Source organism: Prinia subflava, chromosome 2, assembly GCF_021018805.1.
Source record: "Prinia subflava isolate CZ2003 ecotype Zambia chromosome 2, Cam_Psub_1.2, whole genome shotgun sequence".
Lineage (NCBI taxonomy): Eukaryota > Metazoa > Chordata > Aves > Passeriformes > Cisticolidae > Prinia > Prinia subflava.
In genome coordinates, this window is record NC_086248.1 from 27549651 (window position 1) to 27574977 (window position 25327).

General features: G+C 34.0%; 1 long non-coding RNA gene across 1 annotated transcript; it reads right to left on the reverse strand.

Moving 5' to 3' along the window:
• Positions 1-1723: 1723 nt before the first annotated feature.
• Positions 1724-21119, reverse strand: LOC134546574 (uncharacterized). Its single transcript, XR_010079203.1, has 3 exons — positions 20981-21119; positions 5754-5810; positions 1724-2838 (listed from the first exon to the last, which is right to left on the reverse strand). It is a non-coding gene; the product is annotated as an uncharacterized LOC134546574 (long non-coding RNA).
• Between the last annotated feature and the right edge of the window lie 4208 nt (positions 21120-25327).

Consider the following 25327-nt stretch of genomic DNA (forward strand, 5'->3'; position numbering starts at 1 on the left):
CATTGCCCAATTCCCATGACTTCCCTCCAACAGCCACAGGGCAAGTCAAGGCTCCAAAGGATTTACTCCTGTCTTTGACCTTCCCCTTCTCCAGGTAAGAGAAGTCTGGTTCTTCAACTCCAGCATAACAATGATATTTCTGTGCAAACTTCTGAGGAGCCTTTAGCTGGTTTTCAGAAATAGTAATTACAGAAAAACAGAAAGAAATTGCATTTGTTAAATACTTGGTACTATATAACTTAGTTATAGTACTAAGTACTTAGTACTATAACCCTTTACTTAACAAAAGGAAATACTCTCATCCAAGAGTACATTGAACATCTCTACATAGGAAAAAATGAAGTAGCAGGTCCCACATACATGGATTTTATTAAAGTTTCCTAAAATGTTTAAAATAAAGCCAAGTCTGCTGATTACTATTTATTTTAGCACTTTTATATGTATCAGAGATTCTGCCAGGAGCAATTTGGTCTTGAGAAGTCATAGCCAAATCCCAAAGGTTAGCACTCTGCAGAACCTGTGAAATTAGACAATATTTCTACCAAGTGCACACTTTTTCCTAAAAGTGAACAAGGAATGTTCAGCTGTGACATCTACAGCAACGGACCCTATAAATTTCTTTTGGAATTCACCTTTTTCAGGCAGGAGACAGATATTTCTGTATGTAATACAGAAATATTTCTGTATTTAGTAAATATTCTATTGTGTGAAAATACTACATTACTTACTCTGAGATAGTACAGGAAACTTTACTGACAGGTTCTTGAATTACCACAAAATTATTTTTATCTAAAAAAAACCCAGCCAAAACAGTCAGACAATAGTGCAGCCTATTTAATTTTTATCAAATTGTTGTATCTGATACTTGTTCCGCACTGGTTGCTATACATGACAAAATCATAGAATCATATAATATTCTTGGTTGGAAGGGATCCATGAGGATCATCAAAGTGTCAAAATGTAACTAAATTCTTCACATTGTTGTATGCATTGTCCAAAAATCATACTTATTCTTTACCTTCTACAAGGTTTGCAGAAAATGTCATCTGAATCAAATATGGAATACTAGTGTTCACTATTATAAATAAGCAAAATAAGATATATAGCTGCACACGCAAGCATAAATTAAATATACATGATTGATAAGAATGACTCAGCACCCTGGATAGCAGAAATTGTTCCATAATATGATTGCTGCAGCTCAGTTACCTCATTTCATCAACAATTGGAAACAGATCTTATTTTAGTAAATATGTTGTATGTCAAAATGGTATTAAATATGCTGTCCTCTGCCCATGTATTGTGTCACCAAAAGTTTCTTAAGAATTTAAACATATTTTTTGTATTCTTCCTGATACATACATTGCCTAAACCAAGAATATAGCTAGGGATCACATTCCCTAATATCTCCAGAAAACTGTGACATTTTGCCCATGAGACATTTAGCCTTAGATTTGTTCTTATGTTTTGTTCCAACAAAGTTTGTCTGTTTCTCTTGTGAAAGTTGGATAGGACTCTATCAGTTTTAAATCATAATAAACAATTTAAGATATCTATCTCTGGGCTACATCTGACAGTTATGTAAGCAATGATGTATGTGTGCTAGCAGAACTAGATTAACCCAAAACTAGATCGTGCTGACAAAGAGGGTCCTGTGAATCAGCCAGGCCTCCCTGGATAGTGTACAGCAGTGGTAGTTTCTTCAGGACTGGAGGCAAAAGGAAAAAAAAAAAAAAAAAAAAAAAAAAAAAAAAAAAAAAAAAAAAAAAAAAAAAAAAAAGGCTCTGATCTTCTAGAGATAAAATGATAGGAACAATATGTCAGTTACCACAGAATTGAAGCTACCTCTTGCATATTGAGGGATGGGCCAGAACAGTTCTTTGTTCAAGAAAAATATCCCCAAGCCTAATAACCTAGGAAATTCTAGAATTAAGGTTGCTTTTCAACAGTGCATCTCCTTGTAACTTTGCAAGTACATAAAAACTGTACAATTGCATCCTTTCCTTCCAGCCACCTCTTTTCTCCCCCAGGACTATGTCATGAAGTGTGTAAAATGGATGATCCTCATGGGAGGAAAAAGAAAAAAAAAAGGGATTCAATATTTTTCTTATCTTTTTATTTTCCCTCTACAGCTGTATATTTCATTTATTAGACTGCACTGAAACCATGTCCTCAAGACAGTTACTGCTTTTCTTGTAGCTTTTTCTATCACAGTCATCACTATGGCAACAGAGTATTTCACAAGCATGCAGAAACTTATTTCACAAATTTCTGCAGAAACGAAGTTTGTAACGAAAGTTCTGTATCCAAAAATAGCAAAATAATAAATTAAATTCACTGATAAATTATGTTAACTCTACAGAAAATTCTACTCAAATAAAGATGATTTTGTGTATTTGTTTTCAACTGAAATTTTAACTGATCGTACCATTAAAAATATTTTTTTTAAAATATATAGAGCTACTTGAATATACAGCATTCTAAAGAAGAATACTAAGAGTAGTCAGAAAAATTCTAGAATACTGAAAGTCAGTCATCACAAATTATGAGTCGATAGTAAACATTCTCAAAAGTCCTTCTCAGTTATTTTTTGGGAGGAAAATAAAGCACAGTAGAAACCATATGAACACATATAGTAATATTAATACAGTGGGAAAAGTAGCAGAGCTGCTTTGTATGAAGTCAGTAAAAGTTAAAATGATAGGAAAATATTACTGACCATAGGATAGCATAGACGGGATTGGAATGAGAGGTGAAAATTTCAAGTATCATCACTTAATAAAACTCAGAAGCTTAATGAACTCATAATGTCCTCTTCTGTCAATTGCTGAATTCTCTCTAGGAAGAAATCAGAATGGAAAGAACTTATTACAGGGATTCTTCAAAGATTTTTGAGGAGCAAATTTTAGTTGTTATTTTTGTTTATTAAATATAAAAATGTAGGAATGTCTGGCTGCAATTTAAAGACAGTGTAATCAATACCAAGTGCAACTCTGTTGCAATGTAGAAATGAATGTTATCACTTTAAGGTTAAACAGTTATTATATGAAATAAAACATGAAATTAGGCATTCAGAAAAAATTGTAGGAACTTTTCTTGGAAACACTTAGGGAAAAACAGATATGGAGGTAGATGAACCAGCTTATTAAAAAACCCATAAATTTTGAGATTATGTATTTTTTGCAGAAGAAGGAAGTCCTAGTTCAAGAAAATGAAGTGGATTTTCACTGTTTTGAAACCTTTTCATTTAATTTCTCTCACTGAGCAGTTCTGAGTCTTCCCTGTGGAGAGTGGAAATTACCTATCTGCAGATATTAGACTATGTTCTAAAAATATCTTACCTAGGAATTTGGAAACTATTCAGTATCTTTTGGTACGGTCACTTTCAGGAAAGTGAAACTTTCCGCTTTGAGGATTAGTCTGATACCTGATTATATGAAGGAAAGGAACAAGTTTATATTTAAAATGGAAAGTGGAAGAACTATGAATTGTTTATTTTGAATAGAAGCCTCCAAAAAACTTGGGATTAAGCTAGCTGGTTCTTCCAGTCTTTCATGTCACTTCAGCTAAAAAGAACTATTCAGCTGACAAAAGTTTCTTTTGTTTTTAATAAAATTTTGATTATATTTTGAAATCTGGTATTTCTTAAAAAAAAAAGTTTTCAAGGAGAAGTAGAATGATAGCATAAACCTTTAATTCCCAATAATAACAGAGGCTTAAAAAGTGTTGGGAATTCCATTGAAAGAGTTCCAAGTCACTATGAAATGCTGTATAATGCCTCTCAGAGTTAGTTTATGGCATTTCAGCAGTGCAGGCAGAATTGCGTGTTGCTGTTCAGAAAGACGAGCTAGAGGTTCTGTGAGGTACCAGCTTCTAGCAAAGGTGGAGAGAGAAGGAAAGAGATTCCTGCAGGTTTGGGTTCAGCATTCCTATTGGCCTCAAAGAAGGGATTAAGCTGACACACACACTGAAGGGAAAGATGATCTTAAGCTCTAGGTCTCACTGCACAACCGTATCCCTCCTTGTGATTCTAGTGGAGACATCCTAAGGGTTATTATGCCTTTATAATTACCTACTTTTCCTATGCCTGTTTTTCCTGATGCTACTATGTGTAATTTTAAAAATAATTACAGTTATTTTTCAAATAACATTATGCAGTGCAAGCTACATGACATGTATTATGCCATAATTATATTACTTATAACTGTATTTACTGGTAAATACATATAATGTTGCTCTGAATTTGCTATAACAAAAATAATCCATGTAACTCTTTGAGAGTTTGCTTTCTGGAAAATTTGACTTAGACCATATTACAGCAAAAACTTGTATTTTTCCACCAGTAAACTAAAAAAGAGTAGATAAATCTATCTCTCTTAAGTCTCACTTTGCTGTGCCACAGATGAGTACCTAAGGACAACAAGCAATATTAACATTATTTCTAAAAAATTGACCGATAGATTTTACATGGTTCTGTTTAATAAATCAGTCTACTGACTTTAAGAGTCTGATGTAAAGAAGAGAATTCTGAAGTTGGAAAGTATAATCTTCTATTGATTTCATTATTACTTCATGTTCAGAATTAAACATCTCTCCCATTTTGGGGATCTAAGCATTAAAAAGCTATTAAATCTCATCCCAATTTTATGCATAAATGGAGCTTTATCTCACTGAGATGAATTCAAGATGAAATATTATAAATACCTTAAATGATGACTGATTTAATTATTTAAATTATGATGGAAAGTATATTTCACGGATATATGTGTTAAAGAAAATTAAAATTATTTTGTCACCTTTGACATGACAAAACACTGAACTAAATATATTCAAAATAATTATAGAATTAATTGGGAAAACAGAAAAATATGAGGCTTAGTTCAGTCTACTTATTTTTATTGAAGAAAATAGCCTTTTGGTTCTGGTTTGACTTAGGAGAGGCATTGGTTGTTTATTAGACTAGCTAATAAATATAATATTGACATACAGGTTTTATGCATGCAAGAAAATGTTTCTTTTTACAGCTCTTTCATTATATTTCTCTTGCTGATATTATTTTATTTATGTAGGGAAAATATAGTTATATGAATAAATAAATAAATAAATAAATAAATAATTAGATTGGAAGGAGTTTGAAATGTGTGATAAAGTAATGTCTTAGGCAACTGTTTGATGATTTGTTATTGTGATTTTTTTTTCCAAATCAAACCTGACAGTAACCTAGGACAAGGGAACAGCTCTCTTTCTCCCTCTGCTAGATTAATTGATTTGCTAGAAAATTCTTCAGCCTTAATCAATTTTCTGGTCTCTTAGAGACCATTTTCTCTTTACCTGCTTGACCCATTCCTAGCAAAATGAGTCTTTAAATAACCTTTCACTGGAGTTATACCACTTTTCTGGTTTTTTATAACCTATATTTTTACTATTCACTTTTTGTTTTACCAGAGCTGTTCTTATTAGTGCTCTCAGTCCTGGTAAATAAAGGTATCTAGAGGCATTATGACTGGAAGTTTGGTTTGCTCTCATGTGCAGACTGTCTACATGGATGATCACTCACTGTCTTTAGCTCAAAGAAAAGAGCTGGCTGATGGAAAAATTTCCTGGAATAAGGCAAATAAGATTTTAGCCCTATTCATAAGAGACATTCACATGTTTTGTTCACTAAATGTAAATATAAAGTGAACCCTTAAGTACTTAATGGAGCCATGATCTCCTCTCTCCTGAGTTGCTTTTTATCCTCTTATCTATCTTACCTTAGATTATTTCTTTATTCTTGCCCTTCTTTAGACACGGAACTGGAAATATCATTCCTAAAATCAGAAGAGAACAGAATAATTTATTTCTGTGTCTCTCCTAAGAGATTAAAGTTGAAAGCCTGAAATCCAAAAGGCTGAGGAAGGTATGAGCATTTGATCTTCTCATGTTGGCCAGCCACATCCTTTAATCACTTTTACTTTATATTACAGTTCTAGTAGTGCTGCTATTCCTTAGGTCTGTCATGAATCTAGGCTTGACATCCCACAGTTATGAGACCTGAGTTATGTCTGAACCTTACAGTCATGATACCTCTTGAGAAACAAATGTAGAGCAAAATCTCATTAGAATCAGTGATTTCTTTTGCTGCTTCTGAAGTGCCTCCTGTACTGCTGAAAGCAACCAGTGACTGAAACTTGGTAAGTTTAACATGTGGGGCATTTTTTGTCACAATATTAATTATGGCATATGTTCTGGCAGTTTTGAAGCATAAAACTGGTGCATTTGAAAATATGGGATAATACATGTAAAACATAGGAAAAACACTGGATAAGCAAACCCAGCAGATATTTTTGTCGTAGCATGAATAACTTGCATTTACTTTATCCCTGTAGTCTGCTCAGGAAAAAGGTAGACAATCTCTGATTGCACCAGTGCATGACAGAACAACTAATGAAGGAAGTACCACACATTGAAAATCTACCTATTACATGGTTGAGTGATCTTGGAAGCAAAGGAAAACAGCAAGTAGACAGAATAATACAGCACAGACAAAATTGACAGTGTACTGACTTCTGCTGTTTTTGATGTACTTGTCATTTTGATTAGCTCTTCTATTGTTTTGAAGGCCACTTGAGAAGTCAATTCAGTTATGTATGTTTATGCCAGGTTTTAGAAGACCCTTCCAGAAAACTTTGACATGGCAAAAAAATGGATCTTATTTGAAAAGGAACAAGGTTCTTAAGCAGTATCTTCAGTAGGAAAAAAAAAAAAAAGGAGAGGGAAGGAAAAAAATCAATACCTTATGTATTTATGTGATTGGGAATAATTCTGATCCACTTTTCTGCTGGCAAAAAATCTAAATTCAGGTTTAAATAAGAAAATTGAAGCTACATCTCAATAAGCAATAGTTTTCAAACCACTTCTGCCAAAGAAATAATGCAAACCATGATATCTTTCTCCAGTTTCTCCTTCACAGACAATAGATGAATTCATTTCAGGCAGGAATTCCCTGATGCGGAACATGGAAGTTACACAGAAAATGAATTGAACCTGGTAAAAATGCAGAGTGGTTTTACAATTGTATTGATTTCTAAGGAAAGGTGCTGAAAGAAGTGATGGCAACTTTTATTAGATAAACAGAAAGGACTAATCTCCCACTTTAAAAATATCAGTTTTCACTTTCCCAGATGGCATTATCGTATAGGAAATCTTTAGGTATTCTGTTCTGTTCTGAAAGGTTATCGTTAGCTATTAAATTTTGTAAGTGGCTTAGAACAGGTTTTATACAGAAAAAATGGTATTTATTACATCCCACATGATGAGTTTCCTTGAAAACGTGGCTATTTTTTACAAAATGTCATTAGAAGTTAGATTTATTGAAAAAAATCCCAAAAACTAGTCCAACTTGCTGCTGTTGAGCCTAGTTGAGTATTTAGTATACTGCATGAACTATTCCATAGATATGGAGAAAGGCTGCAAAATCATGCTAGTTAAATTAGGAATTCATGAAAAAAGAGCAAGGTACAGATATTAGTTTACCAAGCTGCAGGGATGTGAAGACTCACTATCAAAACCTTCTATTTTGGCTGCATAATTAATATCTCTTGAAAATGGCCCTAATAATTTTCAATGCAATTAATCTAATTTTAATTTCTTAACATCTGCAATGCAACAGGTTTAGGCTTGCCTTGGCACTTAATTTCATTCTAAGTAGTTTAAAAACACATTCATCATAGTAATTCCATTGTTTTTATCATTCTTCATCATTGTTCTTTCCTCTAATTCAAGTAAAATAATAAAATTATATCTGTCTGTCACAAGATTTTATTTTAATTCAGATAGCTGAAACCAGTGTAGTTGCCAATAATTCAATCAAATTTAAATTCCATGCATTTGTTCTGAAATAGCTAATACACTGATATTTTCAGGCCAAAGTATTCTAGACACTACTCTTTTAGAAAAGTTGCAAGTAATGTATTCAGCTGTATGCATTATCTGTGCCATACAACACCATATCCAAGTGTAATGTAAACCTCATTTGTTTCATTGGTGTTTTAACTTACGTGTGAACTATATACGTGTATACACATATGCCTCATAGAGTTAATAACATTCTAGTTTCCTAATGTATTTTTCCTGTTTAATTCATTTTTTATTTATAAGTATTTTCCTCTGATAACATTTTTACAGTTTTCCTATCACTGATGATTTTCTCCTGAAGCGTCTCAAGGAAAAAAAGTTTTAGATTATAAATACTTACATGTTTGGTGGTTTTCTCACTGCAATCTCCTGCTGATAGGATGTCTGTCTGTCATCAAAGCCTATCCCTTGTGCTGATAGGTCCCTTATGACTGACTGTACTGTAATTGATCTTAGGAAAAATAAACTTCACATGCTGTGTTTGACAGTTTTTAATCACAATGTAGAACAATAAAAGATTAACCTCTCATAATGTAGAACAATAAAAAATATACATCAATTACTTTATTACAGATATACTATGGTTTTGAAAACAGTGATTTATTATAATTAGTGTTCTGGACCATTTCACTTCCTTTTTTGGGAATGAAGTATTAAAAACTTTCAAGTGAAGTTGAAACTTAATCAACACTGTTTCTGTATGGAGTTCTAAACACAATATTTCCTCAATATATATATAAAGCACTGGGGATGATGGGCAACCTTTGCAAGATTCAGCTCTGTCTTGACTTGAAAACTGTCTCAATGTTTTCTATGTATAAGTAGCATCTCTACATTGCATTAAAAAAAGTAAGCAATTCCTTCTACATCCTTACTACATCCAATAGCTCTTTAATTCTTTATTACACTATAAAATGGTTCAGAGATGATCAGATTCAAAGTCTTAGGTTACAGTATGGACTACAGTTTATTTCCACAATGAATGACATTTTAAAACGGTGTTATTTTAAAAATTACGTTAAGTGCTTCCTTTTAAGCCACGAAGTAGCCACCATTGAGGACTCATGAAGAGTTAACAGATAATCACTTGTCCACAGACTGATTAAGTCAGCAATTAAATATTTTGAAGTTAATGCAATTTCTGCATACTTCATGCGGTAGGAATGTTTTCATTTGACTAATATTTCTTTAATTGAAGAAGAACAATAGTGAATGAGATTTTTATGATAGGAGACTTGTTTTCTTTCCAAGTTTGAGTTGTTTCCCATAGAAATTGTAAAAGAACCAGCCAGTCTGCTGGCCTATCAAGCATAAAAGGTTTAATTGTATCTTCTGGCCATGTTGGCATAGTGGATGGAAAACCTGCTGCTCTGGGAAAAGAGCCTGTGGCAGGGCAGGATACTGCTCCACTGAATTGTTTTTTGGTTTTATCCTGCCTGATGCTTTTCTCTCTTCTGTTAAGACCCTGTGAAAAAACAGGGAGAGGAAGAAGGCAGTCAAAGCAAAGACATCAAGAGTTTTGCAGTTCTCTATGAAAATGTCCCAGCTCTTCAGAGCTTGATAGATCAGCTACATCTGACTTTATCTGGATGCTTTACTTTTAACAGAAAGGTGATCAAGACAGTTAGGTGTCAGGTGTTTGTATTTTTTTTCTGACATACTAGTGCTGCATGGTACTTTACTGGGAATCTTTAACTGTGGAGAAAATGTCAAATAAGATTACCTTCAAGACACACAAAAATGGGTCTCAGCTACACTGAGGTAAGCTATTCTTGCAGATATTTTTGTAGTATGGTTTGGTGATTATAGGTAACATGAAGTACAGATTGCATCCTCAGCAGAAGACAAGTGATGCCCTACTTTTTTCAGAATAAATAGTCTTGAAATAAATAGGAAGGAGCATACAAAGGGACTCAAGTAAGAGCAATTTAAAATTAGAATGCATTTTACTCCAGATCTATTTATTCCTTTCAACATAAGTTATATAAGACATACCTTTCAAAGGCATGAAAGACTACAGGTTTCTTCTCAAAAAAACCAGAATTGCAAACATATAAAAAGTTGTTAGCATAAAACAACCACAAAAAACCCCAAATCAAAACACCAAAAACAAACAAAAACCCAACAAAAACATATTCAAACTAAGTGCTGTAGTTAAATTTAGTTAAATTCTTTTTTAAGAGTTATAGGAAAAAAACCCCATATTTCTAAGAGACAACATTTTCTAATTTTTACTGATCTGAAAATTAATACACCATTGAGATAGATCACAATTACAAGATAAAGGGAGTTTCTCAGGAAAATCCTTTTAAAAATATTGGCAACACATCCCTATCTTGTTATTCTCTCTGAATTTTTCTTATAGAAAAGAAAGATGAGAAAAAATTGAGAAAAATATAAAAAAGAATGTCACATTAGTATTTATTTCTGTTATTTCTTTGTACTTGATGGAAAAACTATGGTATTTTACTTCATGAGTTTATCACTGTATCAGAATTTCTCTATAAGCTGTTGTGTATACACAAAAGCGAAACTCACTGGACACAAGTTTGGTATAGAACATATGACACAGGAGAGGAAGCAGTTTATAAGGGGGATGTTTGGATTTTAGAATCTCCTTTTCTCTAGTTGCATACAGTTTGGTATGGAAATCGTCAAATCCACAAAAAAAATCATACACTGCACATATTTTTTTCTCTTACTGTCTGAGTAAATCACCAAATAACACCAGATTTTTAAATTTTACATTCCACAGGACTCTTATGTATGTATCACAGATTATTGACTGTTCATTTTATTTTGTATTTCAGGAAGAATATTCTATTGAGGTGCTAAAGGAAGTTAGACAGAATCACAAAAGTCCAACAGAAATATAGTTTAAGTTCTGTCTGTATTCTGTTACGAAGAGTCCTGGCCATGTTTTTCAAAAGTATTTCACCATTATAATAAATGTTATGTATACACAGCCTAATTAACAGATTAAACTTCCTGATACATAATTAATTTTACCATAAAAAATGAAGCACAGATTTAAGAAATGAGAGACCATTAAAAAAAAAGAGGTTATATAGAATCTCACAAAGCACCAAAAAATTTCCTCTTGCATTTTTTTTCCTAACATTTATTGCAACTAGGGACAGAATAACTATAATCTTCTAAAGAACATAAAACCAAACTATTGTTTGGCATAGTGCCACCTAATGAGAGAGAAAATTGCTGACTCTAAATGGGCTGAAAGCTAGCACTTCATCGACTGGGATCATATCATCATTTCATCCTTTAGAATCCAGCATTCCAAACACCTTCCTTTTCTCTGGGCTTTCCTGATTTCCCTTAATAAAGCAGGACTGTTTATTTAAATTGAACTGAAGAAGTATTGTGATTTCAAATATTTCATATGCTTTGAGCTGTACAGCACATCTTTAAATTGAACTGAAGGAGTATTGTGATTTCAAATATTTCATATGCTTTGAGATGTACAGCACATCGTACACAGCAGAATCCCTGTAGGATCTTATTTCATGAAACCTGGGTTATATCACAGTAGGCAGTCACATTTGTAAGCTATCAAAAGTAAAATGAGATGAACAAAGCAAACTAAAATTAGTAATAGCGTGTTTCTTGCCTGTGACAATACATATAATTAGCAAAAGATGGTGATGGACAATTCCTAAGTTTTCCTCTTCCTTCAACTAATAAAACAATAAAAACATTTTATCAGTAACACTGAACTCTCTCCCTGTCTGTGTGGGAAGGAAACAGAACATTTTAACCCAAAGATTTTTTTTTTTTTTCTCCAAGGCATAGACAAAATGACATTAGTGACAGAAGGGTACTGCTCCTTGGCAGAGCTTCATGGAATTACAACAAAGAGAGAAGTGTGACCAGGGGCTGGAAACAGGCAGCTGACTCAATGGAGGCAAGGAAATATGAAATTCTCGCAGGAAAAGCTCCTCTTAAGGCACCAAACAATTTTCTTCCAAAGCAAGAAGTCCACCCTGAAACCTCACCCATTTTGTGGCCTTTCACCTGTTGATCCTTTTGCCACCTCAATGCAAAAATTCTTGAGATTATCAGTTTGTTAAAAATCAGAAGGTATTGATGAAAGGCTTTTTTATGCAAATAGTGATTTGGACTAAACATACAAAAATATAAATTTTACTTTCTCTTATTGGCTACATTGGAAAGTAAATACAAATTTTTTCCATATTCGTTAATATAGACAAAAAGGTGAATCAGATCCCACCTATTGACTGAAGGTCCTACAAGACTAATCTGTACATACCTTGTTTGGGCTTTTATCTTAAATGTGTATGTTCAGAAACAGCCTTCTGTAAATTCACTGAGAATATACTTAAGAACCTGTAAGTTTTATCTAATATCTTGCTAGAGTATTTGTTTATTCTTTTCCATATTTTTATTTAATTTATGGTGGATGCACTTATTAAGATTATAAACAGCCAAGTATTTTATTTGCTGATCTTTGTCAGTGATAAAATTGAAGATAAAAAATGAACTTTATAAGATGAGATTTCATTCTTATACACTAAATTTTACTACATTTTCCAATAATAAACATTTTGATTTTCTCAATTTGGTAACTTTTAAGTATTATAAATGATCTACCATGGTTTTCTTACCATTTTTCCCTAACACTTTCTGCCACAGTTTCAGAGTGTCTCAAGGAAATAAGTGAGAAAATAAATTAAGAGGTTATCAAGGAAAATAGTGTGATCACCCACTTGAAATTGGCAGACAATGCCATGCTCCATGGATTGCTGTTTTGCATTCAGCAAAACCCAGGTATTGAATGCAAACAATCATTTTATTGGAAATCTTTAATTTCCTTAAATGTGTTGTATTACTAGACAAGTGATTTTTTTTTTAATATTATTTCTGAGGTAATCTTCTTGGTTTATTATTTGTATCTCAGTCCATAAAGCTGTACTCAAGTATGCCTCAGACTAAAAGATTTTTGGAGGACTAAGATACATTTCTTGCCTTTTGTTTACTCTTTTGTCACTTAGCTTTTTCTACATCTGAAAGGACTGTAAAGCCAAAACGCAGCATTAAGAGCTAACCATAAAAAATGCAGTGTTCCAGAAAAATCTCCACAACAATGGAGTCATCACCACAGTAAGAAGTACTGCTGGTTGATAGCATATATATTTACTTCATTAAGGAATAAAGTTAGCCCCCTAATTCTCACCTAGCACAGGTATTACAAAGCCGTATTACTACTGCTGATTACAGTAGATACCTCTATAACAGTAAAAGGAAAAGGAACAAAATACAGACCTGAACACTAATACAAAGTTATAGTTTATTTTAAGGACAACCCTTTGGCTGTGGTCCAAATTAGCTACATTATGTCAAAAAATTATCAGTTTTAGTCTGGGTATAATATTAGTGCTGAAAACGTTCTCCTTACAGTCAGTCTGCAGGCAGAGACAGTCAGTTTTGTTGGTTTTTTTTTGTTTTGGTTTGGGTTTGTTTGTTTGTTTGTTTGTTTTTGTTGTTGTTGTTGTTGTTGTTTTGGGGTTTTTTTTGTTTGGTTTGGTTTGGTTGTTTTTTGGGTTTTTCTGGGTAGTTCAGCAAAAAAGTGAGCTCCATGAAAATTTTTTTTACTATTTTCATAAGGGCTCAAAATCTATCCTTTGACCTATTTTATTTAATTAATGTATAATATTACTTTCAGAGAGATTGATAGAAAGCTTCCAACAGGAAAATCAAAAAGAAAGAAAAATCCTGGTACCTATAAGGTTGGATTAATTTTCTCATATTTATATCTTTTTACTAACAAAGTCAAAAAAGTCATTGATATGCTGTTCATCAGGTTTTTGGTTGGGGAAAATTTATGTTACGTCATAGAAATTGATGACATTGAAGAGATATGTATTACTGCAATATTATTTTTCAGCTGTATCTATCGCACTTCACTGTCACTTTCTCCTGCTTTCTGATCCTGTTCATATACCCCAGAAACATCATTCTGTCTCCAGAATAAAAACATTCTCTTTTTGGTGCTCTAAATCTCCCCTTCAGGCCAAGAAGGGAGTTAAATCTAAATCTCTTTCTGACTGGATGATTTAGGCACTAATCTGCTTTGTTTAAAATAGTGCACAATAATAGCCAGAGCTTTTCTTCTGCATATGCTGTTTTCTAAAAAGCATATTTTGACTTTGTGTAGACATGCTTTCCACACCAAACAGGGTGCTTCAAAGCCCTCTGCACTGCAACCTCATCCATGAGTAGTTGTAAAGGTAAATGTTAGAGTGCAATAAATTTGAATGGCCTTAACTGTGCAATAAACACACTAGAAAGTACATAAATTAGGAATCTGATAAAATAGAAGCCTTTTAATCTACCTTCATCCAAAATTTAGGCAAGCAGTCAAACAAAAAATGTCTATATTTCCTTTAGAGTCTTAGATACCTGTCTTCAAAGAAATTCACTTGGTGAGTAGTTGAGAAAAATGTGCAAATGTTAGATGGTTAAATTAAATTCCATCAGTCCCACTCCTTTGGAAAAAAAAAATTGAGAAGTATCTAGTAGCTCCAGATGCATTGGGTTGTTCTTGAATTACAGTTTTGAACTCAAGGTTTCAGTTCTGTCCAAGATCTGCTTTCTGCGCTTAGTAGCACTGACACTAAAGGATAGAAAAGTATCTAGAAGTGCTTGCAGAATTAGATGCAAACCTCTGATTGAATGCTCCTCAACCTTTTTGTACAAAACCTAGCTGTGAGTACAGCAAGTCAGGAATCCAGGTTAGACCTAAGAATATTCAAAGCTACAGCTTTCATGATGAAAGACTGGGGTGTTGTTCTGTGCAGAAGGAAATGAGCAAGATGGAAGCTGAGAGAGAAATTAATACTGTTGATGGCTACAATACACAATATTCAAGTATGGGACACAGGTCTCTAATTATTTGTAGTTTTTGTTTGGTGACTGAATAACACAAATATGTAAGCACTTTAAATAATAGAAGCCAGGGCCCTCTTATCTTGGTTGAGAGTTCTACTGATGGAATTTGCATTCTTTTTATTACTTTCCCTTATCTTATGATGCTTGCATTATAATTTTGACAGCAGCGTGACAGGAAAGATGGATAATTCATCAGCCTGATGATAGTAATTTACAAATTAGTGCTGAAAATTTCTATTCTCCTTGAATTATTTTTTTTAATTATTCTCACAACCTGCAGACTAGCAGCCTTTATCCTCTTACACAGCTCCAAGCATTCATTGGTTTAGAGGCAATTAATGATGATAATTGTATTAAAATTTTGTGGGGTGGTGTTAGGCATACTAAGAACACAATAAAGGAATCGGAAGTTAGGAAAAGTTTACTGCTGGCTAACTCACAAAACTTCAGGGATATTAGTACCAATGGATTGGGTTCTGAGATGCTTATCTTTTCTCAAATGGCAGCATCTTGGGCATGACCTGTGGCAGAAAATTAGGCAACAAAGACAAGCTTGTAGTGCTTGTCTATACCTTAGTGCAGGTATTGAGGTTGTTCTTGAGATATGTCACACAGATCATCATATTAACCTGAACTCCTGAATTATTGCCCTTTAAATTTGCATACAGAAGTGATTTGGGACGTCAGTTTTTCTGTGTAAATCATCAATATACTTCAAAATATTGAAAAGTAAAATTATTTTTTTGAAAGCAGATCACAAAAAAGCCCACAAACATAAAGAGTAAATAATCTTTCATGGGAAAGGAAACAATAAGTTGCTATTTAGAAAAACACCCAGATTTATGTGGTTTGATATACATAAAAAAGCCATAAACATATAGTCTATGGAATAAATGCATTTATGAAACTAGGCAGTCTAATTTTGTTTTTATTAAACCTCACGGCTTAAATGGGACTTTGAGCAAAATTTGGTTTTGTCATGCAATTTACCTGTTTTAGAAATCTTCAGTTCTAATCACTGTGAAATTCCAAAAAGATCAAATACTAAAAGTATTAGGATGTCTTTATTGAAAGCACACTAAGGTCTTGTTTTTGGTTTGTTTTTTTTTAATTTTAGGATTCAATAGGTCTATACATTTTATACAGCAATTGAGACTGTAAATATAATAGTGATATACCTTCTCAGGGTTTGGAAAATTTGTTGTCTTTCTTCTCAAGATAGCTTTCATGGAAATGACCTTCACTGTACTGTTTTCTGTACAACTGCTATTTCAGAGACATATCTATGTCATCCACAGAAGAAAGAACAATTTATTTTGTCCTATTCCTTTTTGATGGTGGTTTTGTAGGCAGACTTGGAAATCGATGACAACCAAACTTTCATCCAAGTGTTTGATCAATGCCCGATCTGCTGTTCTCAAAGTTTGTCTTTGTGACTGCTTCTGTGTCAGAGTAAGTGTATACAACTGCAGTATTACCAAATGTTAACCGACAAATTTAGCAAGATAACATTCCCAATATGACATTGCACTTTAAATTTAAGATGCAAGTATTAGATTCTTCCAGTAACCAATGCTTTTTTATCAATAAACTAGAAATAAATACTGTTTCTTAGTATTTAAAATTAATTATGTGTTCTCAATAAATCTCTAAAATGGGAGAATTTAACTGCAGACTTTATTGTGAAAACTTCAGGACTCAGGTTGGATTTTCCAGTTAAGCGTGTTTTGACATCAGGGATTTTCTCTCCTCTGTAACTTTTAAAATTTAATGCAATTGGTACAATCTCTAAGTACTGAAGCAATGCTATTTTTATGTCTTTATAGCACAGAGCAGTATCAGGAGGAATATTATCATTTTTCAGATGGTATTTGTTATTACAGTCAACAATAAAGCCCTAAACTATTCTGATTTGTGAAACTTCTGTTTTTCAGCCTGCTTTAGCTTGACAGTAATGGAAACCTCCATCTTCAATGTGTCACATGAAGAATTCACATGACAGTGATTTGAGTTCCTGCTGTTGGATTAACTAAATTAATTTTAAGAACTTTTATCCTCTTCTGAAACTCCCAGGATTTATGCAAATCCCTTGGCAGGAAACTTTCATTAATAATCTACGCTGCACAAGTCACTGATATGTGTCTGTATAGTGACTTACATTATATAGATTTACATTGCATATTACCTCCATATTGCCTGAGACTGGCACTTCAGGAAAATAATGATCACAATAGACATCATATAAGAAGGTAAGTAAACAAACCTATTTCAAAAATAATTGATAATATTTTTTTTTGTAAAATTTTTCTACTTGCTTTCTACAAGCAAAAGGAAAAAGAAAAGGAAAAATAGATAAATCTCCTTAAAAACTATTCTCTGGAGTAGTTTCATATTCATCTCTATAGATGTTCTTCTTTTTGCTTTATCCTTTAATCTGTTTCTGTGAACAGCTGTAGGTTTAAGTCTTTCCTGATTTTTTACCAAGGAACAACTTTCAACGGTACTTTGATATCAATTTAATGACTTTGGAAGGTTTTCTCAGTCTTTTCTGGAACGGTACCTTCCTTCTGAACTCTTAGACTACAGTGTAATTGATAAAGGCAAAGTAAGTGTCTCTTTTAATTATTTTCTTTCTTTGAAAACTACACCTCAGAAATCTCGTCCTTCAATGCTCCGCTCAATCAGTGATGGACACCACTGTGCCGTGTCCTGTTCTTTGGCGATCAGGTCGGTCAAACAAGATTGATCTTTAGTGAGTCCATGCTAACTACTCCTGATAACCACCTTCTCATTCATGTGGATGAAGATGCCCTTCAGAATGACTATATTCTGCATGAATAGATGAGACTGTTCATGTAACATTTTTAATCATTCTTCAAAGATTGGAGAGCTTTGAAGCTCAGAGTTCCTATTTTGGAGGAGGAGAGTCTTGATAAAACATGATTTTAGACAAAGAGTTGAGATCCTGTTTAAGAGAACAAAACACAGGATTTTAGCTTTCAGCAGATCAGTACCTCTGCTGTTTTAGTGAGACTTAAATATTTGCTTAAACATAATAAAACTTTTCAAGTTTGTTTTTTTTCTTTAATTTAAAGATGACACCTAGAAAATCAAGATAAAAGAAGTAAAATTAACATTCAGGGTCCCACCTATAGAATTATATGTTAAATGTAGAGCATATTTTATTTTTACATTGAGCTCAAAGTAAGCAGAAAAAAATAACTGTAGTTCTTCTAGTCTATTAAGCTAAAATATGAAAATTGACACTTGTTAAATGAAGCTTGCCAGTCTGTGTGAAATTACATGTTTGTACTTATAATGAGTAAAAAGGTATCAAAAGGAAAAGTCCCACTAAACTATGCCATATATCTGAAAGACTAGTTCTCCCCAACTCTTTCTAGGAATAATGGAGCGGAATTGTATCAAAAAGATATTGTTCACATGTCCTTGGAAGTTTAATTGTTTGGAAGATGAAAATGAAATTAACAATTACTAACAATAGCTTCTTGGAATTTCTTATTCTTTTAATTTTTTTTAAGGGATTTGCAGTAAAAGGGTTGAAAACAAACAAAATTCACAATATAATTTCTTTTGTTATTTGATTATTTTGAGACACTAATTTTGAAGATTTTTAGAAAAGCTAAGGTTATAGTTAACAACAGATGTTGATGATTTAGCTAAAATGAATAGATAAGCTTTGCTGAAATCAGTTAAAAGTTAGAGGATGGTTAAAAGAAACTGGATTTAAGATAAGCTACCCCATATTTAATAACACATTAATAACAAACCATTCAGTGTAAATTCACTGCTAATATAAACATCATTTATTCAAGCTTCTTTTCTGAGAAATCCATAGAATCTACTACATGGCCAAAAGTACCTGATAGTGTTGTTTAAAAGTATCTTGTATTAAGAAAGCAAACAAACAGTAGTGATAAAATACTTGGGACCTTGATGTCATGTTTTGACAGAAATTACAGTAAACCCACATATGCTTCCCATATGTTGCATGATGTATATTTAAATTGGAATACAGGCAGACAGGAAGCTTTATGCTGTGCCAATGGTGCTCATTATCACAGTTATACCCCTGGAATACACGACAGTTTTTGTTCACTGTATAAATGGATAAGGTTATAAATCACAGCTCACAGTCACTGCTATATGTACTGTGTCTGCATGAATCCTTAGCCTGGAAGGCATGATATAAGTACTAAAAATAACATGACCTGAAATAATAGTAGATGGAAGACATATTTGCTAGTGTTTAATCTACTCACTCAATTTTCTGCTAATTAAAATCTAATTAATACAAGAAACTTACTGTAAACTCACCAAAGCTGCTAAATCATATGAAACAGGTACAAACAGTGAGCCAGGCAACATACAGCACTCAAAATGAAAGAGGACTGTCCATCAACTGCTGATGTACAGTATTAAAATACTACGTGGTTACCCAAAAAGAGTTTGCAATTTTTGAACCTGCCAATTCCACTACTAGCTTGGAATTAGCTGGAATGCTCTCATTCAAAGAATCGCAGTCAATGGCTCAATGTCCAAGTGCAGAACCAGTGATGAGTGACATTTCTCAGGGGTCAGTTCTGGGATTGACACTAATAAACGTCTTTGTTGGTGACATTGACAGTGGGATTGCGTGCATGCTCAGCCAGTTTGAAAGGCAACACCAAGCTGTGTGGTGTAGTCAACATGCTGGAGGGAAGGGATGACATCCAGAGGGACATTGACAGGCTTGAGAGGTTGACTGTGCATATCTCAGGAAGTTAAACAAGGCAAGCAGAAATACAGACTGTGCAGAGAAAAGACTAAGAGCAGCCCTTAGGAGAAGGACCTGGGGATGTTGGTGAATGAAAAACTCAACATGAGGTTGCAATGTGTACTTGCAGCCTGGAACTTGGGGTGGGTTAAGAAAAACTTGTCTGGCAGGTTGGGGGAAGTGATTCTGCCCTTATACTCCACTCTCATGAGGTTCCCAACATAAGAAGGGCATGAACTGATTGGAGCATGTCCAGAGGAGGGCACAAACAAGATCAGAGAGCTGAGACAGGCTGAGACAGTTGGGGCTGTTCAGTGTGGAGGTTTCAGGAGGACCTCATAGAAGCCTTCTGCTACTTGAGGAAACTGACAGGGAAGATGGAGAGGGACTTTACAATGATATGTACATGTAGGACAAGGGACAATGGCTTCAGACTGAAAGAGGGTAGATTTAGACTAGATATTGGAGAAGAGATTCTTCTCTGGAATGTGTTCAAGGTCAGGCTGCATGGGGCACTGAGAAAGCTGGTGCAGTGGGAGATATCCCTGTCCAGGACAAGGAGTTAGGTTGAGATGGCCTCTAAGGTCCCCTCCAATCTAAATTATTTTATGATGAATCCTTGTTTGTGCCTGTTTTAGCAATTACTATTTTGCAGAAGCATCTTCATTTTATCTTGGAGTAGAGGCAGAAGGTGTGGGGTTTTATAATATCAGCATATTTGTAACAGTGATAAATATTAATATGTAATACTATATATGCACTGTGTGAAGCTAAAAAAGGAGAATACATTAAAACAAAGCAAATTATATTATAATGCTAAATCTTCAAATCAACACTGAATCCTGGGCTAGAATTCTTATATTAGTCAGTTGTTATACTATTGTTAATTTTTTTGAGGTGACTTCTATTAAACTTGAAAACTGTGGAGGAGGAAAACTAAAACAATGAAAGAAAATGGCAGCAGAATACTTCTCAAGTAAGATTACACAGCCCTTTGATAAGAATCAGCATATTATGTTCCAATCTGTTAACAGATTTTTTTTCTTTATTACAGCACTTGAAATATCATGGAGAAGTTCAACAGAGTATATATCAGGGGTACGAAACATGAACTGGGCTTTGAAAAAATTATGTATCCTAGAGAAAGACAAATTATAAAACACTTAAAAAATGTATTACAGCTAAAATTTGTATTATTTTAAATATTTTTTTAAATGTTCAGATAATAAATTATAACAACTGTAACTGATATTTTTAAATTCCAAGATGGTGGAAAAGAAGACGTAATTCAAGTTTTGTGAGCAATAAATCTCAAAACAGGATGTCTTTATCTATTTGAATGTATGAGCTATTCAAATAAATGACTAACTTATTAATTATTCCTACCTCGTAGAATAGAAGGTAGTCTTAGCATGATGTGAATCTGCATTCCCGGCTCCAAGCACTTAGCAAAATTATGTTTTGTTTCTTTTCCTGTATTACAGAATCCAAGAATCCCAGAATGGATCAGGTTGGAAGGGGCCACAGTGAGTCAAGCTCTCCAGCCTCCCTGCTCAAGCAGGTTCATCCTAGAGCACGTGGAACAGGATTGTATCCAGATGGTTCCTGAATATCTCCAGCGAAGGAGACTCCATGACCTCAGCCAGTTCCCAGTCCATCCCACTGTAAGAGTCGGTCTGAAAATCCCTCATTTCTGCCTCACGACTGTCAGAGGCTGAGGCCCCCATGGACCCTGGGCCACAGCACAGGAGAGATCCAGGCTTCTCCCTGCAGCTGCACCCACTGGACCAAGACGCCCTCCTCAGGGACCCATGCAGGAACAATGGACACTGTCACGGTTCCTGGGCCGTGTTTGCAGAGGCCATGTTTGCTTTGACTGACTGTGCTGTACCTGCTGCAGAGCCCAGACCTGCTTGTCCCAAACCTGCCTGATCTGAATGGTTGCACCTGATTCCCAGAGCAACGGGGCTCCTCACAGTGACTCTTGGGTGCTCCCCCCACGCTGGCCAGGTGCCTCCCGCTTCTGCCTGCATTGGCCAGGTGCCCCCTGCTTCTTCAATGACAATAAAAGCTTCCCCCTGTGACTCACACTCTGAGGCCTCCCCTTCGGACGACTGCTCCATTGACCTGCGTGCCACGAGGACTGCGAAGGTGGTCTTAGGCTTCCAGCGTCACGAGGACTCCCATCTGTCAGTCAGTAGCTATCACCCTTTCTTTACCCCCCTTTTCTCTCTCTCTCTCTCTCTCTCTCTCCTTACCCCTTCTCTACTATCGCATAACTGTGTGTATCAATAAAGATACAATTGATTTCACTTGAATTAAGTTATCACTGCCTCTTTTTGCACTCTGAAATCAAAACGAACCATCATGACCATCCTTTGGCTCGTGACACCCACTGCCCATTCATCCGAGCCACACTTCTTGATTTGGCCCGTGAGGATTTCATGAAAGAATCTCACTCTCTTTCTTTTTTTTAATGATTGAATGTTTCAGTGTTTGAGTTAAATTTATAGCATTTATGTAAGGTGATTTTACAAAGCAAAATAAATTCTGAAAATTGCAATTATCATTACATTACTTTATGTTCTCCTGGGACAAAGAAGAAATGTTGAATAAGGAATGTTTCCTTTGCAAAGAAGTTCTTTTGAAATTAAACAAAGCAACTTTTTTAATGCTTTTCTTATTCAGTGTTTCAATGTATATAAAAATCTTTCATAATAAAGCCACATACCTTGTCTTCTTTCATGCAGTCCCTTCCTTTTGCCACCGTGCTTTGAGAGCAGTAGATGTACCTGCAATTAGCATCTCATAGCCTCATGGGATCTAATGCCTTTTTTCTTTAAGAATAATGAAAATTAAATTCTAAAACTACGTTTTCATCCAGACTTATCACATCTTCATCCATTTAGATTGGTTCCCATGAAATTGAAGGAATTCTAGAGTGAATGGGACAGACTACAGCTCTAATGAGAACTTCTGCCTTTGCCAGCCAAAATTTTCTAAGATTCCTCAACTCATGGATAGTGAAAATCCATTTTTAAGGGTTTTCTGTTTTGTGAGATTTATAAACGCAAACACAAAAATTGAGACAATGTAAGTAAACTTCATAATTAACTGAAAATATACTGTAGGCTTTGCAAAGGTAAAGTACAAAGTTAACCTGCTCAAAAAGCAAATTTATGAAACTCTTAAAGAGGGCTTCAGATTTCAGAACTGTAGGTTGAAAACAAAATGCAAAAAATTCTAATAAGCCAATTACATTGATACTATAGTTGTGTTAAATGAGTTGCTTTTATCAGGAAAAAAAGGGAATAGAACTAGGGAGCTGATTTATATTTGTAGCGATAATTCAACAAGATTAATATGTTCTTTTGTATTTCAGAAGAAAGCTCTGAGAAGCATAATTGATTAAAGTGGTTTTGATTCAGATACTGTAATGTGACTAGAAGCTAAATTATTTTTTTAAAATACTTATGTCTAGAATACTTGTATCATGGTGTAAAATTTTCCTCACTTGATGTTTTCTGTCATAGGCCCAAGAACATTTCTCAGTTTTATAGTTACACAGATTTCCTGGATAATAGTTCCAATAGAAGAGAGATGAGACTAAAAGAGTTCCCCAGTGCATCTGAGGAAAATGAAGATCATAACTGTTTTGGGATGAGTGATCATATGAAAACTCTGAGGCTGTTCAGATTAGAACATTTGAAAATAGAGTAATTATTCAAGATGACTAGTAGATATTGTGTTCCTTTTCTTATTTTTCACTTACATTTTTTTCTGTGCTTGGATTCAGTTCAAGATTGATATCTCAACTGAGGTATGTGTGTGGGGGCAAAGTATTTAAAATCACATTATGGTTAATGGCAACGTAGTCAATAAAGTAATTGGAGAAACTCAGATGACACGTAGGGGGCACCTTGGTTGTATTTGTTCAGCCTTAATATTTTCATTGTAAGGAGAATTTACTTTGGCTGGAATCTTTTCAATTACCATGGCTAGAAAAAGCCATTAGCAGTCTAAATATCTTATATATGCGCCTGAATTAAACCTTTCAGTGTAGTGTTCATCAAAAATCATCTCTGTGAGCGCCAAGACCCTGCTAGCATGAAAAATAAATTGCGGTTTTTAGATACAGTTGGAACATTTGTTGCTCTTTATGGAACAATGGTAATGTAATTAACTTGTGGTGTCCATCATTGCAACTATGACACAGTTTTAATTTACTGCAATTAGCTGTGTTGACCAAAATCAGGATTCAGTAATCTAAAGATAACTTTTTAAAGCTATTTGAGACACTCTACTGTTCCTTTTATGTCTCTAATTGCTGCAAAATGATGTGGTTTCTCTAAAAAGGTCTTATGCCATATTTATCTATTCCATAACTCTAGTGCCAATGTGTCCCATTACAACCTAATCAGTATAAATATAATCAAGGGGATAAAAGTCCCCTTGTTTTAATCTGGTTTCTGAAAAAAATTTAACACCTATTATCTCAGTCATAAATGATTATTTATATTAGGAATTTGAAAACAAGATATAAATAAAATATTCTGTATCTCTTGATTTCATCTTTCCTAATGAGAATAAGACACGAGGTTGATTTTTCAGTGATCAGTCCATTAGTTGGAAGACCTATGTAGCTTTACCTACCAAGTGGTATTATGTAAATAGAAGATATAAAAGTAGTTTAAAGTTGTATAAAGTTTTGTGGGAAAAAAATGCAATGGTAACATTAAAAAATTACAGTCTTCTTACAAAGGCATTTTATTATGCAGTTTTCCACTAAAACCACTTCTAAATGCGCCTCATTATGTAGTTCACTAATGGCATTTCAGACCCTCAGAAATGTCAGGAACTTCAACATTGAGTTCATATGAGTTTGGAACTCAAGAGAAAGAGGTTCCTCACAGCTTGAGGTCATTAATTTGCAAGCTATTTGTCAGCTGCCTGGTAAGCAGATGGAATGTAATCATCAGGGCACAATTTAAATGTGAAACAAATTAAAAAGAAAGAAAATTTAAAATTATGTCACCAAGCTGGGAGGACAACCAAATACTTCTAACCATGAGGACTAAATAGATAAGAAGCTGGTTAAAAAAAAAAAAGGCAATATACCTAATGAAATCACTTTTTAAAAAAATCTAGCTTCTATGTTCATTTTGTGAGTTTTTCCATAGAAAGTTCTAGCTGATGACTTAGTTCAGGACAAGAAAAGGCTTTCAGTCATGAAAAACAGCTTTAAGATATAATCCTTTAAGATACAATAGATAGTTTAACACTTTTTTTTACTTTGGTGACTTTTAAAGCTTGATACTTTAAATCTGAATAAAAAGCACAGTTTACAGTATGCTCTCTTCATTGAACAAAGGATAAACTAGCTTTATGACATTGTTTTAAATAGATGTGACTCTGAAACTACTATGAAGGTACTTCTCTAGTCTTTTTCTCAGTTGTTCTGATTTACAACACAAGACAGTATCATGATCCAATACTCTTATGTAAACTGAACTTTAATAAAATCATGAGCATTAATCCTTTCAGTCTTCAAGGTTTTTTCACCAGCATTTGATACCCCTCAGGACTGATATGTAGAAACTGAAGTATTTCTGGTAGTCATGTTTTTTTTGACAGCTTCTGTTTGCAGTTTGTTGTCTCAGATAATGGTAGGAGAGGTATCATGAAATATTGGAATACATACTAGCAGTGCTATGTGTAATGATTTATCTTGTC